The following is a 15,019-nucleotide window of genomic DNA, read 5'->3' on the forward strand; positions in this document are numbered from 1 at the left end:
CTTTGAAATTCTTTTTACAATTGCTATTGCTAATTGTATTTCCCATTTATTCTCTCTCCCCTTTTACCCTGTTCCTTCTCAAAAGTGCTTTGCTCTACTGACCACTCCTTCCCCCAATACTCCCTTTCTTTTATCACCCTTCCCCCTCCCCATATCCTATTCCCTTCCTATTTTCCTGTAAGGCAAGATAGATTTCTATACTCCTATTGAGAATATATGTTATTTTCTCTTTGAGAAGGTTTCTACTAAAGTTCTTTCACTCATCCTCTTCTCCCCCTCTTCTGTTACATTGTAAAGGATTTTTCTCACCTCTTTTTTATGGTAGATAATTTTCACCATTTCCTTTTCCCTTTCCCTTTCTCCTAGTACATTCCTGTCTTATCCCTTAATTTCATCAATTTAAAAAATATATATTATTCCTTCATATTCAACTTACATCTCCGCCCTCTGTCTATATAAATTCCTTCTAACTGCCATGATAATGAGAACGTTCTTAGTTACAAGTATCATCCTTCTATTTATGATTGTAAAGAAATAGACCTTACTAAATTCCTTATGATATCACATATTTTTCCTCAGTGACATTTTTGTACCTCCTTTCCCAATTGGCTAATTTTGCTTTTTAAGACATTTTTCTCCTCATTAATTTTTTTGCATTTCCTTTTGTATCTTTCTCAATTCTTTCCCTCATTTTTCCTCTTTTTCTCTTACTTCATTTTCAAAGTCCCTTCTGAGCTTTTCCAGGTTGAGTCCAATTCTTTTGTTTTCTTGGAGGATTTGGATGTAGGAGCTTTGACTTTGTTATCATTTTTTGAATTTGTGTTTTAATCCCTTGTCACCACAGTAACTTTCAAAGATCAGATTTTTTTTTTGATCTTTGCTCATTGTCTTAGATTATTACTCTGCTTTTAAAATATGACTCTGTTTCCAGGGTGGAGGTGCAACTTTCAGGGGTTTTGTGCCTCTATTTTCAAAAATCCTTCTAGAAATCTGACTGCAGGCATTCTTTTTCTGCCCTGGAGCTGTCAGGTGTGTCTCTACCCTTCTCCCCAACACTGTAAACTGTAAGTGTAAGATCTAGATTACTAGCTGGGACTGGTGTTCCACTGACCGGGGCTGCACTGGGACTGCACAGACTCCCACCTCGTTGCCATAGACAGCTCTACAAATAAAATAAATATGTTACTTTATAATAAGATGAGGACCTTTGAGATCAGTGGGTGTAAAATTATGTCCAGTTGAAGAGAGCAGGAATACAAGATTTATCCTAATTTAAAGATGAGGAAATTTAGACCACTTTATAAATTAAATTTTATTTATAGAAAAGACATGTCAGATTAAAGTCATATAAGCAAGGAGATTTCCCTGACAGCCACTCATGGAACAACACTTCTGGCCTTTTGTGTTGAATGGACCCTTGTGCCTGTGGAATTTTGAAAAGGCTGTTGTAGAAAGGATAATAGTATACTGCAGATTAAACAACACTCTATTAACTGTAAATCAAGGAACCATCCCAGGTACAAGTTACAAGGCAGATTGTCTCCTCTATGACATTTAATATTGTTTTATTCATTCAGAAGAAAAAAATAAGTTGTGAAAAATGACAGTTTCTTTGTGAATAAGAGTGAAAGCAAGATGAAATGTTTTCAGAAAGGCAGGATGAGTAAGACCAATACTGTTAATAAAATAGAAATGTAATATAGTAGTAATGTAGTGTAATGCATTGTTTGTTTGTTTTTATGATATAGCTTTAATGTGCTTTGATGATTGTGGTCACCCCTGCCCACAACATAAGCTCATGTTAATAGTTACAAATAAAACAAAATAAGTATTTAGCAGACAGTTATTCAGCCAGGCTTATCCTTACAATAATAAATCAAGTGCTCTGATTGCAAAATTGTTGGTTCACAGCACTATTGAGTTGACCTTCTGTGTTCACAGATACATGTTGTAAATCATTTCAAATATAGAAATGCATCAGAATGACAAATGTTTCCTTGTCCATGTAATAGACAAGAAATATAGATAAAACCTGAGAAAAGTCAGTGAACTATTTCTGAGTGATTCAATTTGTACTTGTGATTGTTTGGCTTAGCAAATGTAAGTATGTTGGTAGTATGGCAGGGCAGAATTGTACCACTGAATTTTCTTGACCAGAATTACCCAGCACAATCATGTCAGAACAGATCATCTTTCCCCTAACTTTTGTTGTATTAATTGCATCAAAAAGATCGCCTTTGGTTATTTTCAGGGAAGATATGCTAAGTAGATACTAGTTGCACTCCAAATTTCTACAAGTTTATAAAATATATTGTTAGTGTTGAATAAAAGCCCTTTTTTCAGATTTTGACATTTGTCAACATATGGGTCCAAGGTTAAGATAAAATTAACGTTTAACATGCAGGATAAACTAATTATGAACATCTGACATAATGAAAATTCAGCTTTAATGAAGATGGTGTGAAATTTTACCCAGTATAGTAGAAGTTCTTTGAAAGTCTTTAAAAAAGAGAGAGATCATTAATCAGTGTATATAGGACCTTCTACATAATATGCAATTTTAGTTTGTGAATTGAATTGATAGCTGAAATTAAATTTTAGTATAAATATTTGGTAACAAAATTCCCCAGAAGTTGACTTGTGTATCTGCTTTTATATTCTAAAAGCAACTCTTTAAAAAAAATCCTAATTTTTAAAAATTGAACACAATATAGTATTAATAATCGATTATTACTGATTATATATAGGGAATCTTTAAGTTTTATTGTTATATTATTAAAGTATTGTTCCATTCAGTGGTAAAGTGATATTTTTTTTTGATTTATAGAAAATGCAATCAGGTATTCTTGTATGAGTTTTTCAATAGAAACATGTTGCCCCAATTACTGATTTTTAGACTGGCCATTTGTATTTATTTGAGTCTAATCAATCCTGAACCATTTTTTTTTTTTGTTAATAAAGCCATGATCCTAATAGAGTTGGGTATTCATTTCATTATGGGTAATTATAATTCACCCATGCCTTCTCATCTTTTATCATTTTCTGGAGAGTATTGGGCCCCAGGGCAGTGAAGGGCCTTAACTTCAGTTGATACAAAGTTTGACTAAGTAAGAAACTGAACATCCTTGAGGTGGGCAGCCCACAAAGAAAAGAGAGGTAGAAGACCTTGATAGCTGTCATATGTAAAGATATCACATGGCAGAGGGAGTGTGCATGACATCAGAAGGCACAATCTCGCGCAATAAGGAGAAATTTCTAAGAGACCAATTTAGACAATTTTGGGGAAAATTATATATAATTATAGTTGTTCAAAAGTTTTCCATGGGGGAAATGGTTTATTTCCTCTCACTAGTTTTCTTCAAACAAAAAATAGATGGTAATCATTTATAAGAAACTAGAAACAACAATAACAGTGAGACATATCACTACTGATAGGAACATTTTATTGCCAGAATTATGTCAGAAGTTTGCTATCATTAATATACTGGACCTGGAGCATTATTATAGACAAATTTCTTTTCCACAATTGTGTGTGTGTGTGTGTGTGTGTGTGTGTGTGTGTCTCATCCCCATTCTTCTGTCTGCTTCTAGAGTAGTATTCAAGGATGTTTTCAGCGAACCTTCCCAATATAAAGTTTCAAATCAACACTATTTAGTTACAAAAAGCATTTAAAGATACAAAAGAATAATAGGACAATGATCTGCCCCAGACTATTTCAATCTACCATCAAATAAGAATAAGAACAAGATAAAAATAGGAATTAGCATTTATGTAGTTCATACAAGGGAGGTAATATATAGATTGTTAACCTCATTTTTTAGATTAACTGAGGCTCTTAGTGGTTAAGCTTTGTGCTCCTAACAACATAGCTAGTAAGTAGTTGAAGGAGCTAGGAATAAGATTGAACCTATAATATCACTCTCTTAAGGTACTCCTCAATGTAGGTTGGAATCATCTCTATAGTTTATAACTATCTTTCTTTTTTAGATTAATGCTTAGGATCTAAGTAGATCTCCCCATAGTCATGCACTTGTCAATGGAGCTCAATCTCTGGTTTTGAGTATGGTCCCTGATAAAGATTCTCTTTGCATTCCATTGACCAGCCTCACAAAGTCCAGAGTACAGCACCAATAGGCTGCCCTTAGTTAATTTCTGGTTTTATGGCAACCCATGAAATAATGAAAAATTCAAAAGGCTCTTCAATCATATGTAACCCTTAGGTTTTTTCAGTGATAGTGCAGAAAGTTCTAAAAACCACATGGTTTTCAAAACATATGAACATTAATCTAACTGTTGATAAATTAATTCTGGGATTTTTTTTTATTTGAAAAATAAATGGACATGCTCTCAGAAGGGCTAAATTGTGTCAATTTTGTCATTTTAACCATAGATAAAGTTAGAAAGAAGTTGGAGCTGAATAGAGAGATTATTCATTTTTAACAACTTTTTCTTTAAGAGGCAAATAAAGGAGGAGTTTTATCATAGAGTGAATTTTATACAAATTTAGAAAATTCATTCATCTGCTACCACGGTATCAGTATTTCTACTTTTTTTTTTTTGCATAATTTCTTAATTTGATCACTCTTTTAAGTGAGAATTATCTCTGGAACCAGTATGGATTTTGGTTTTCACAGACCTATTTGTCAAAAAGATATTATGCAGCAGTTAGTTTTGATATGTAGCATGGCGTTATTTCTTAATGTAGAGTTTTAAACCTGTAAAACTATGTAAGTATATGTGCACATATTTATATATAATTTAAACTTTCCTATAAGTGCCTAGTAACTTTTATAATAATTTTTGTAGCACTTTCTCTTATATTTTTAAAAAAATATCATTTTACAGGCCTTTGTGGACAGTAAAGATTGTGTTTCAGAATTTGACCCTATCAAAAATAATGTTTCATTTACATAGATGAGTGTTAGAATGAAAAACTATTTTACAACTATTTTATATCAATTAAAATTTGTTTTTTCTAGTAATGTAACACCCAGAGGCAAGAGCTCAAACTGATACTTTATCTTCTTTAAAAGATACTTTAAAAATTTTATATTTTATCTTCTTTAAAAATAAAGTTTTCTTTTTAAAAAAAAAGAATGGTTTTATCATATGTATAAAATCAACAACATTTTATGTGGCGTTTGATCTTCTTAAAATATAGTACTCATTATAATTACTATCAAAAAGACTTCCAGGAAAATAATTTTAGCTTAATCTGTTGCAGGGGATAAAGAGGTAAAGAAAATCTACAACAAACTCAATAAGGGCTCTACAAATTAAAACAATATATACATACATTAAGATTTACATATATGTTTATGAATTATGCACACATCCATGCGTATGAGCACATTTTGTTTTTGTTTCCATTAATGCAAAGGTGAGAATAAACAAGGATGATGAAATATATATAATTAAGGAGAAGGAAATGGGGAAAGGTCAAGAACTTGTGAACTAGACAAAAGTTTATGAATACTTTTTTTGAAAAAATATCAGAAAGTCTGACATATGATGAGTACCAAATAACATTATAAAAAATTTGAAATCAATACTAACAGGCAGGAAATGATTCATTACTGATGTAGGAGTCATTCATGAACCAGCTGTCTGTGTGCATTCAGATCACTGACTTATTGGAGCAAAGATCAAAATTAATACAAAGCTAGAAGAAAAAAAAAAGTGAGACAAAGATAAGGCATATAATTAAAATAACTCCATTTTGACCTATTTAAACAAGATATTGATGTGAAAAATAAGAAGCAGATTCTGAAAGCATATAGAAACTATACTTTCATGTAAAATTTTGACTCATACAAATCATCTGTCATAAGCAGGAGACTATCACAGCTTAAAAAGTTCCTTAGCAAACATGTGCTTAACTTACCTGACAGGTAGACAAGAATGATAGTCAAGGGCAATGTCAATTTAATATATAAATTGTATATTCCAAATATTGTGGAGTAAGGTCATGAAAGATTATAAGTAGCATTTTCTTAAAAGACCACAAAAAATGTAACAAGAAAAAGACATTTTAAAGAAAACTTACCAAGATAGAAATGTGAGCAAAATATCCTTAGAACATTAAAAGAAGACACAAGAAAGAAAATAATAAACAGAAAAAGGCTAAGGTCTACAAAGATTTTTTGTAACAAAAACTTTTTACCATTGAGAACATTGGAGCCATGATATTTGGATTCAACACAGTCCTGGATTGTTTCTAGAGATGAAAAGATACACTGAAGAAAACAGATAAGAAAAGCAGTCTAACTATGCCAGATATACTAAAAGATACACTTATGTTGGAAGTGACATAATTTTGAAGTCATGGTAAATAGAAAGTATTTGAAAAAAAATAAAAAAGATGCCAAAGTAAGGAAAAATTCTTAGGCATTGTAGATTTTTCCCAAGAGGTAAGCCAATGAATAAGTCTACAACTACCAGCACTTATGCTTACTTCCTCATTTGTATTTAGATTATGATGAAAATGATTTACATGCACATGTGGGACTTTGGAGGAGCCAGGCTTTCACAAAAGATATTCCATTGGAAAATCCACCTCGACCATTATATAATTGACTTAAAGATACAGAGAATGCAAGGTCCTACTCAGCTCATTGATTGATGATAAGAAAAAACAACAACAACAAAAAAACTTTTGATTCAGTAGATCCAAATGCCTCCTTAAAACTTCTTCCATTATAAATGGTTCCTGTGCATGTATCAGATTTATAGATAATTCCTTGAAATAGATAACAACCTAGATTTTTTAATTTAATGACCATCTAATTGTTAATATCAAGACAGGCAAAAATTTCAAGCCATATGCTTACTAAAAAATGCTTGTAACTGTTGTGAAGGAGATCTAGCTCAGAAGCAAGTTGATCCTCTGTTTTATAGAAGATTATGTATTTCATCTTTTATAGAAGATTGATGTATTTCAGATCTAAAATGTTATATAGAGGCTCCTAAATGAATTCCATAATCACTTTAGACAGTTGGGCCCATCAGGAAATATTCATCAAATGAACAAGGCCCCATGTCTATATGATGATATATAGTCTGAAAGAATGAACAAAAGATTTTATCTCTCAGTGTATGTGCTACAAATTTCAATTAAAATTCATGAATTTGTTAAGTACCTCTGTGTTAGGATTGGAAAGATAAAGACAAAAGCAAAATAGTTATCCTCAAGGAGCTAATAATCGATTGGAGGAACAGCATGTGAGAAAATTATAAATATAAAATGTCTAGATAGTGATTGTATTGAACAGAAGTAAAGAAGATTGGATTGTCTTTGGGAAATTGCATGTTTTAATGATTCTAACCTTTCTCCTGGAGCTAATATCAATATTCTAACATATTACTCTATGGCTACAAGTCATGGAACCTCTGAAGGACAATGAAGAAATGCATGGTAATAAATGGAAGAATATGAAGAAATAGAATTAAGCTTCCCAACATAACTCTTCTATAAAGATCGGGAAAACACAGTGAACAAAATTCTGATTAGAAATTAAACAAAAATATCTCAGCAAGTAACATTCCTAACTCAGGTCAATAGAGAATGAAATCTATAGAGGCCTATGAACACTAGAGAACAGAATTTAGATAACAATTTTCTTTGAATAGCATTCCAGCAGTTGAGAAGATCAAGGCTATGTATTAAGACAAGGAGAGGTCTTATTTAATAAAAGAAGGTCCAAATCTTGTGCAGGGTATTGGAATAAATGCCAACTGGAAGCTCTGTTATTCTTTACCCATTTCTGGTTCATACATACCATATGGGACTGAGGTGAAGACTTGACTATCTGCTAAGCAAAGAGCCAGTTCAGAAGTAAAAATTAGTTGCATGGTTCAGACGCCAAGGGTGCCATAGAAATTGAACATTTTAAGGGAAACTTTAATGACTTTTGGGAGAAAAATGGTGAATGGTGAATGGTGAATGGCCTCAGTTTGCCCCTCTTTAGTCCTAGACAAATCTAACCCCAAAAAATTAATAATTAAAGAGTGAAGGACATAATAGAATTTGAGAAAAGTTAGATATGCTTGACTTCTGCAAATTATTGAATGAGCATAGAAAGGAGTAATATTTTTTCAGCTGTGGATAGTTCCTTTTAAGTGTTTGTTAGGGTCTATAAGCCTCATGATTGCTAAAAGCAGAAATATTAAACATGTCTTTTACAGACCACAATGAAATATAAATCATCTACATACAGTAAAAGCATACTGAATAAATGATCAAAAATTAATTGTGACTAAATTAATCCTAATGAAGTCAAAGAACAAATCAGAGAGAAAAAATTGATAATTTCTTTTCAAGTCAAAGTGGTCTTTAGGGAAAAAAAATTGACATCTGTAAATACTTTTCATCAATAAAAGTTAAAAGAGCAGATCAATGAATTGAGCATGCAATTAAAAAAAAGAAACTAGAAAACCAACAAATTATTAAATTCAGTATGAAAACTAAAATCCTGAAAATCAGTTAATTAAAATAAGAAGCTATTTTTAAGAATAAAACAATAAAAACTATTAGCTAATTTATTTTTAGAAAAGAGAAGAAAACCAAGTTATTAGTATAAAAATGAAAGAGATTAATTCATGACCAAATGAAGAAAAAAAATAAATTATTAGGAAATACTTTACCAAATTATATCAGCAAAACATACCATTTAAATTAAGTGGATCAAGATTTCCAAAAATATAAAATGTGCAGATTAACTGAAAAAGGCAGAATCTTTAAGTAACTCAGTCTTAGAAAAAGAAATTGAGTAAGTCATAAATGTGCTTCCAAAGTATGGAGCAGGGAGGAGAAGGATGACTTAGGACCAGATGGATTTCTGGGTGAATTCTATTACATATTTAAAAGATAATACCAAAGTTACAAGACCTGTCTAAAAATAATAGGAAATGGAATCCACTTGTTTCTATGATATAAATATAGCATTGATAAATATACACCAGTGAAAATAAAAAAGAAAAAATGAAACAATATCTTTAATAACTTTATTGCAAATTTTAAAAATGTATTTATCAGGCAGACTATAGCAGCATATCAAAAAGTTTGCACTTTAACCAAGTTGAACTTACAACAGGAATTAATTAGCTATTTCAGTTTTAGGAAAATTATAAACTAATTGACCATATTAATAACAAGGAAAAAAATCATAATTATGTCAATGGATGCAGAAAAAGCTTTTGGCAAGATTCAACCTTGTCAGCAACAACAGTAGGAAACAATAATTTGTATCTCAAAACCAGGACCAGCATCTGTGATTTGGATAAATTACTGACCTTTCCTATAAGATTGGGGTAAAGCAAGTATGTCCATTACTATTCAATTCATTGCTAAAAAGGCAAGCTATAGCAGAAAAAAAAAAAAAAAAAAGAATGAGGGCATAAACATAGGCAAAAGGGAAATAAGACAATGCAAGTGGCCTGTTTTGAGCATCTTAGTAATTTTCAATTGAGACAACTTCAGCAAACTTGTAGGATATGAAGTAAAATCACATCATCATTTCTGGATATTAACATCATAGTCCATAAGAAAGAGATAGAGAAATTCTATATAAAATAGTTACTAAAAAAAAAAAAATACTTGCAATTTCTATCTTCCCAGAAACACAGAGAACTAGGTGCTGGGATGGATAGAGTGCTGGTCCAGGGGTCAGAAAGACCTACATTTCGATCCACCCTCACATACATACTAGTGTGTTGCTGGGCAGGTCTCAATCTCTCTTTTCCCCAGTTTCCTGAACTATAAAATGGGGATAACAGCAGTATCTTTCCCAGCGTCGTCATGAGGGTTAAATGTGGTGATATTTGTGAAATGCTTGGCACAATTTCTGGCGTAAAATAGATATTGTATAAATGCTAGCTCTCCTCATTATCATTGTTGTTATAATTACTAGTTATATGAAGACAGCAATTAGACAAGTTACACCAATAAAACCAGATGTGAATAACTGGAAAAATATAATTTTTCATGACTGAGCCAAGCCATCATAAGATATGTGCTCTGCCCTCTGTAGTGTCTTGTTTCTGAAGAGCAGCAGGGCTGCACTGGGCTCACTTCTGAAGAGGGGAGGTGTGCATTTGGTTTTGTTGGGGCCACATCCGTACGGATGAAACCAGTGGGGTCTCTAACAAGTGCATAAAGAGTACTGTGGATTGAATTGAATGTAAATATTGGGGCTTTACTCATCAATTGTTTATTCTGTATTTCCAAGTAGAGAACACTCAAGCATATCAACGCAACATGATGGAAATATGCCTCATTATCTTATCCCTCCTCCAAACTTAGCTATTTCTGTCAAGAATACCATCCTTTATCACTCGATTTAATTTTCCTTATATGCAATTCTATTTCTTACCTCTATGCAATGAAGTTTCAACCCTTCTTTCCCTCTAATAATATAGTTATAGCTTCCTTCAAAGCTCAAGGTTACTGCCATCATTTACCTTTACACATGCAGTCTTTCATCATTTGATTGTTTGTGATCTCTCAGGAAAATACCTTTTGTTTATATTGTTTGTTAATATGTGTACATTTTGTTTCCCCTCTAGACAGTAGACTTCTTAAGTTTGGGGACTATGTTTTTGTTATTTTTAGCTTTCTATCCCTAATGTCTTGCATATTACCTGTCACGTAGTAGGTATTTAATAAATGAAGATTGAATTAAAAAATTTATGTTAAAGAAAAAGTTAAATCTTGCACTCAAGTTTAAATATATTCATATATGCTTTGCCTCTAGTTTCACAGACTGGTCCAGATTACTCCCTCCTAGATTACTATGATCCTACAATAACTGCCCTATTTTCTATTCCTCACATATACATTAAATCTTTTGTCTCAGTGCCTTTACACCTGTCTCCCATGCCTACAATGGTTTTCTTCCTCATTTCTGCCTTTTAGAAGCCTTATCTTCCTTTAAAACTGCTCAAACACCACTTTTTTAGGGGGGTTGAGGGAAAACAATTGAAGTTAAATGATTTACCCTGGATGACACAGCTAATAAGTGTCAAGAGTCTGAAGTTAGTTTGAACTCATGTCTTCTAATTCCAGGACCAGTGGTCTATCCACTGCACCACCTTGCTATCCCCAAACAACATTTTTCATCAAACTTTTCCTGGTTCTTAGGTTCCTAGTTCCCTCTCTTTCTAAATTACCTTTTATTCACTTTCTATATTCTGTCTGTGTGTGTGTATGTGTGTGTACACAAAAACTATGTAGAATAAGTATTATTCAATTAGCTTATTTTTGAACCAATTCAGTAATACATAGGATTAATCAATCAGAATTAGCCACATGTTCTCTTCATTAAAATAGAAGTTTTTTGAAAGTGGTCTTGTTTCACTTTTGTCTTTTTATTCACAATGCTTAACAAGGTTCCTGGCAAATACTACATAATAAATAAATGCTTAATAAATACTTATTGATTCATACTGTGTATATTTCCAAATTGATCCAAAAATAAGCTATTTGAAATAAAAACTATGTTGCTAATATTTGATCTCTTAACAGAAAAAATAACTAAACACTGAAAAATAAGTCTGAAAGCTAATTTTAAATCTTAAGTGAAAACTGCCCACATATCTTAGAACTAGAGGGCAAAGTGGAAATAGAAGGAATCCATCAGTCACTTCCTGAAAGAAAACCCAAAATGAAAATATCCCAGAAATATCATACCTAAAATCTGGAGTTTCCAATTAAAAAAAATACTTCAGGCATCTAGAAAGAAAGAATTCAAATATACAGTCAGAATTGCACATGATTTAGCAACCTCAATTGTATAGAAACAGGGAACTTAGATAATATTAAAAGGCAAAGGGTATAGGCTTCTATATAAATCTTAAACCAAACAAATTCTAAGGATGTATGAAAATTTTGATAGCTCTTTTGGAGGTGAAAAAGAAAGAATTTAAAGGGGTACCCATCAGTTTGGAAATGGTTAAACAAAGTTGTGGTAGAGAAATGTGTCAGAATAATGTGTGCTCTAAGGAAAGATGGAGTTGGCTTCTGGAAACCTGCGTGAAGTGGTAGAGAGTGAAGTAAACAATCAGGTGAATGATTAGTAAGAAAGACAGTAATTTGGTAATGACAAATAACTGTGAAAGAATTAAAAACTTTTGGGAGCATAACAACTTTATCATAATTTCAGAAGACTAATTATGAAACCTTTTTTAGAGATGTGAAGAAATTTTCCCCCTATATAGAATATACAATGTAGAAATTTGTTTGGCTTGACATGAGTTTTGAAATGTTTTGCATGTTGCTAACAGGTTTTGGTTTACCTGTACTCAATTTTGTGTGGGTAGAGTTTTTGTTAAAAGGATGAGAAGATGGATTTTTGCTGATTGAAAAAAATATTTTTAAAAGTAAAAAGAAACCTAGAAATTAATCTTGCATTCAAGTTTTAGAAAAATTCAGTTTATTAGAAAACTATGGTTTATATTCTGACCAATGCTGAATGTGTATGTATTTGTGTTCAATGTTTATTAAACAAATGTTGAAATTTTCTAATAAATGATGTCTCATTGGTTTTAGTTAGGGTTCTTTCAGAAATGCAGCCTTTCATTTAATTACATATCTGTTCAATTTTACCTGAAATGAATTCAAGATTGCAAATACGTAAATTCAAAGGAAAAAAAGTTAAAATACTTTATTTTATAACACCAGGAATTAGTAATTAGCAAAAAAGTAAAATTTATTCATAAGAGGAAAACTTAAAATGAAATAAGGCCATATTGTTTCCAAAATGGGAGGAGGACTTACTAATTAAAAATCTCGCACAGATTGGAAATGACTAATCAACATTAGGGAAATAAAAAAGGAAAATCTGTACTGGTGTTGCTCATGTCTAAAAATGGTTCCATGTCCAATTTTAACAATATTTTCTAGCATGTCACTAGCAATTGTGTTTTAACTACTGGATTGAAAAGAAGTATTTTGTCATCTAGTATGTAAAAAAAAACGTTTTTAACTTAAGATCAATTTAAATACATGTGTTATTATGGAAAGTATCTGTCTTATTGCAGATAAGTAATGGTGGTTGCACTGTATTTGATTCCAAGTACTAAGTATTTAACAATTACATCTTCAGTATGAAGATTTAGAATTCAATAATAGTACAGAATCTCAAAGCTAGAAGTTACCTCAAAGATCTATCTAAAATGGTCAAAGGATATGAACAGACAATTTTCAGATGAAGAAATTAAAACCATATTCTAGTCATATGAAAAAATGCTCTAAATCATTGTTGATCAAAGAAATGCAAATTAAGACAATTCTGAGGTACCACTATACTCTTCTCCATTTGGCTAAGATGACAGGAAAAGAGAATGATAAATGTTGGAAGGGATGTGGGAAAGCTGGGACACTAATAGATTGTTGGTGGAGTTGTGAATTGATCCAACCATTCTGGAGAACAATTTGGAACTATGCCCAAAGGACTGTCAGACTGTGCATACCCTTTGAGCTAGCATTATTTCTACTGGGCTTATATCCCCAAGAGATCATAAAAGAGGGAAAGGGACCCATAAGTGCAGAAATGTTTGTGGCAGCTCATTTTGTAGAGGCAAGAAACTGGAAACTGAATGGAGGCCCATCAGTTAGAGAATGGCTGAACAAGTTATGGTATATGAATGTTATAGAATATTATTGTTCGAAGTGAGTGCAAGGGATAATGCTGTAAAAAATTACCCTAGCATGGGGTTTTGTCAATAAAAATTTATTTAAGAAAATAGAATATTATTGTTCTATAAGAAACAATCAGCAGGATGATTTCAGAAAGGCCTGAAGAGACTTACATGAACTGATGCTAAGTGAAGTGAGAAGAACCATGAGATCATTGTACACGGCAACAAGAAGATTACACAATGATCAATTCTGATGGACATGGCTTTTTTCCACAGTGAAATAATTCAGGCCAGTTCCAATGTACTTGGGATAGAGAGAATCATGTACACCCAGAGAATGAACTGTGGAGACTTAGTGTGGATCACAATGTAGTATTTTCACCCTTTTTGTTGTTGTTTGCTTGCATTTTGTTTTCTTTCTTTTTTTTTTTCCTTTTTGATCTGGGTTTTCTTGTTCAGCATGGTAAGTGTGGAAATAAGTATAGAAGAACTATACATGTTTAGCATATATTGGATTACTTGCTGTCTAGGGAAGGCGGGGTAGAGGAAGGGAGGAAGAAAAAATAAAGGACACAAGGTTCTGCAAGAGTGAATCTTGAAAACTATTTTGAAAATAAAAAGCTAAAACAAATTGAAGTTTGAAACACTAAAATAATAATAATAATAAAACCAGGTCATTATAGTCCAAACTGCCCTTGAAGAGAAATCCTGATGTCTCTTCATCTGACATTTTTGGAAAGAATTCCAAGGAATTTATTGATTTTTACAAAGCAAATAGTCTTGTGCACTTTTCTCTGTATTTGACTTTTCTGTTCAATAAAACAAATGTGCCTTTCTGAAACTATGACCCCTTAATCCTATTTTGCTGTTATAGGGCCATTTAGAACAATTATATTCTCTCCGTTATGCTTAAAATATTTGGAGATAAATATCGTATTTCGACTCTGCATTCTATTTTATAGGGTAGGTATCACTCATTTCTTCAATTTCTTTTTATATCTCAAGGTTTCTGGTCCCCTCAGCTTCCAAATTACCGTCCTCTGGCTACATTTCAATATGATAAAAATATATTCTGATTCCCAAATGGAACCTGATATTCTAGTTTTCTTACTATTATAAAGTACTCAAGCTCATTTTCTTTATAGTTTAATCAAATTAGTCTATATGCATTAAAAATGCAAAGCTGTTTTATTTTAAAAACTATGGTCGTTTTTTAAAAGTTAATTTATTATTTATTTTTAACATTCATTTAAAAAAAAAATTGAATTCCAGATCTCCTCCTTCCTGTAGTTCCTTCTGATCCCATTGAGAAGACAAGCAGTATATCAGTTATATATGTGAAATCATTTAAAATTTATTTTTAATTAGTCATGTCACCAAAAA

At 31.8% G+C, this 15,019-nt stretch overlaps 1 protein-coding gene across 3 annotated transcripts in view; it reads left to right on the top strand.

Annotated features, from left to right (window-relative positions):
* Positions 1-15,019, top strand: part of METTL15 (methyltransferase like 15) — a 180,912-nt gene that overhangs the window by 71,216 nt on the left and 94,677 nt on the right. The window lies entirely within an intron of this gene.

Source organism: Antechinus flavipes, chromosome 6, assembly GCF_016432865.1.
Source record: "Antechinus flavipes isolate AdamAnt ecotype Samford, QLD, Australia chromosome 6, AdamAnt_v2, whole genome shotgun sequence".
In the NCBI taxonomy this organism is placed as follows: domain Eukaryota; kingdom Metazoa; phylum Chordata; class Mammalia; order Dasyuromorphia; family Dasyuridae; genus Antechinus; species Antechinus flavipes.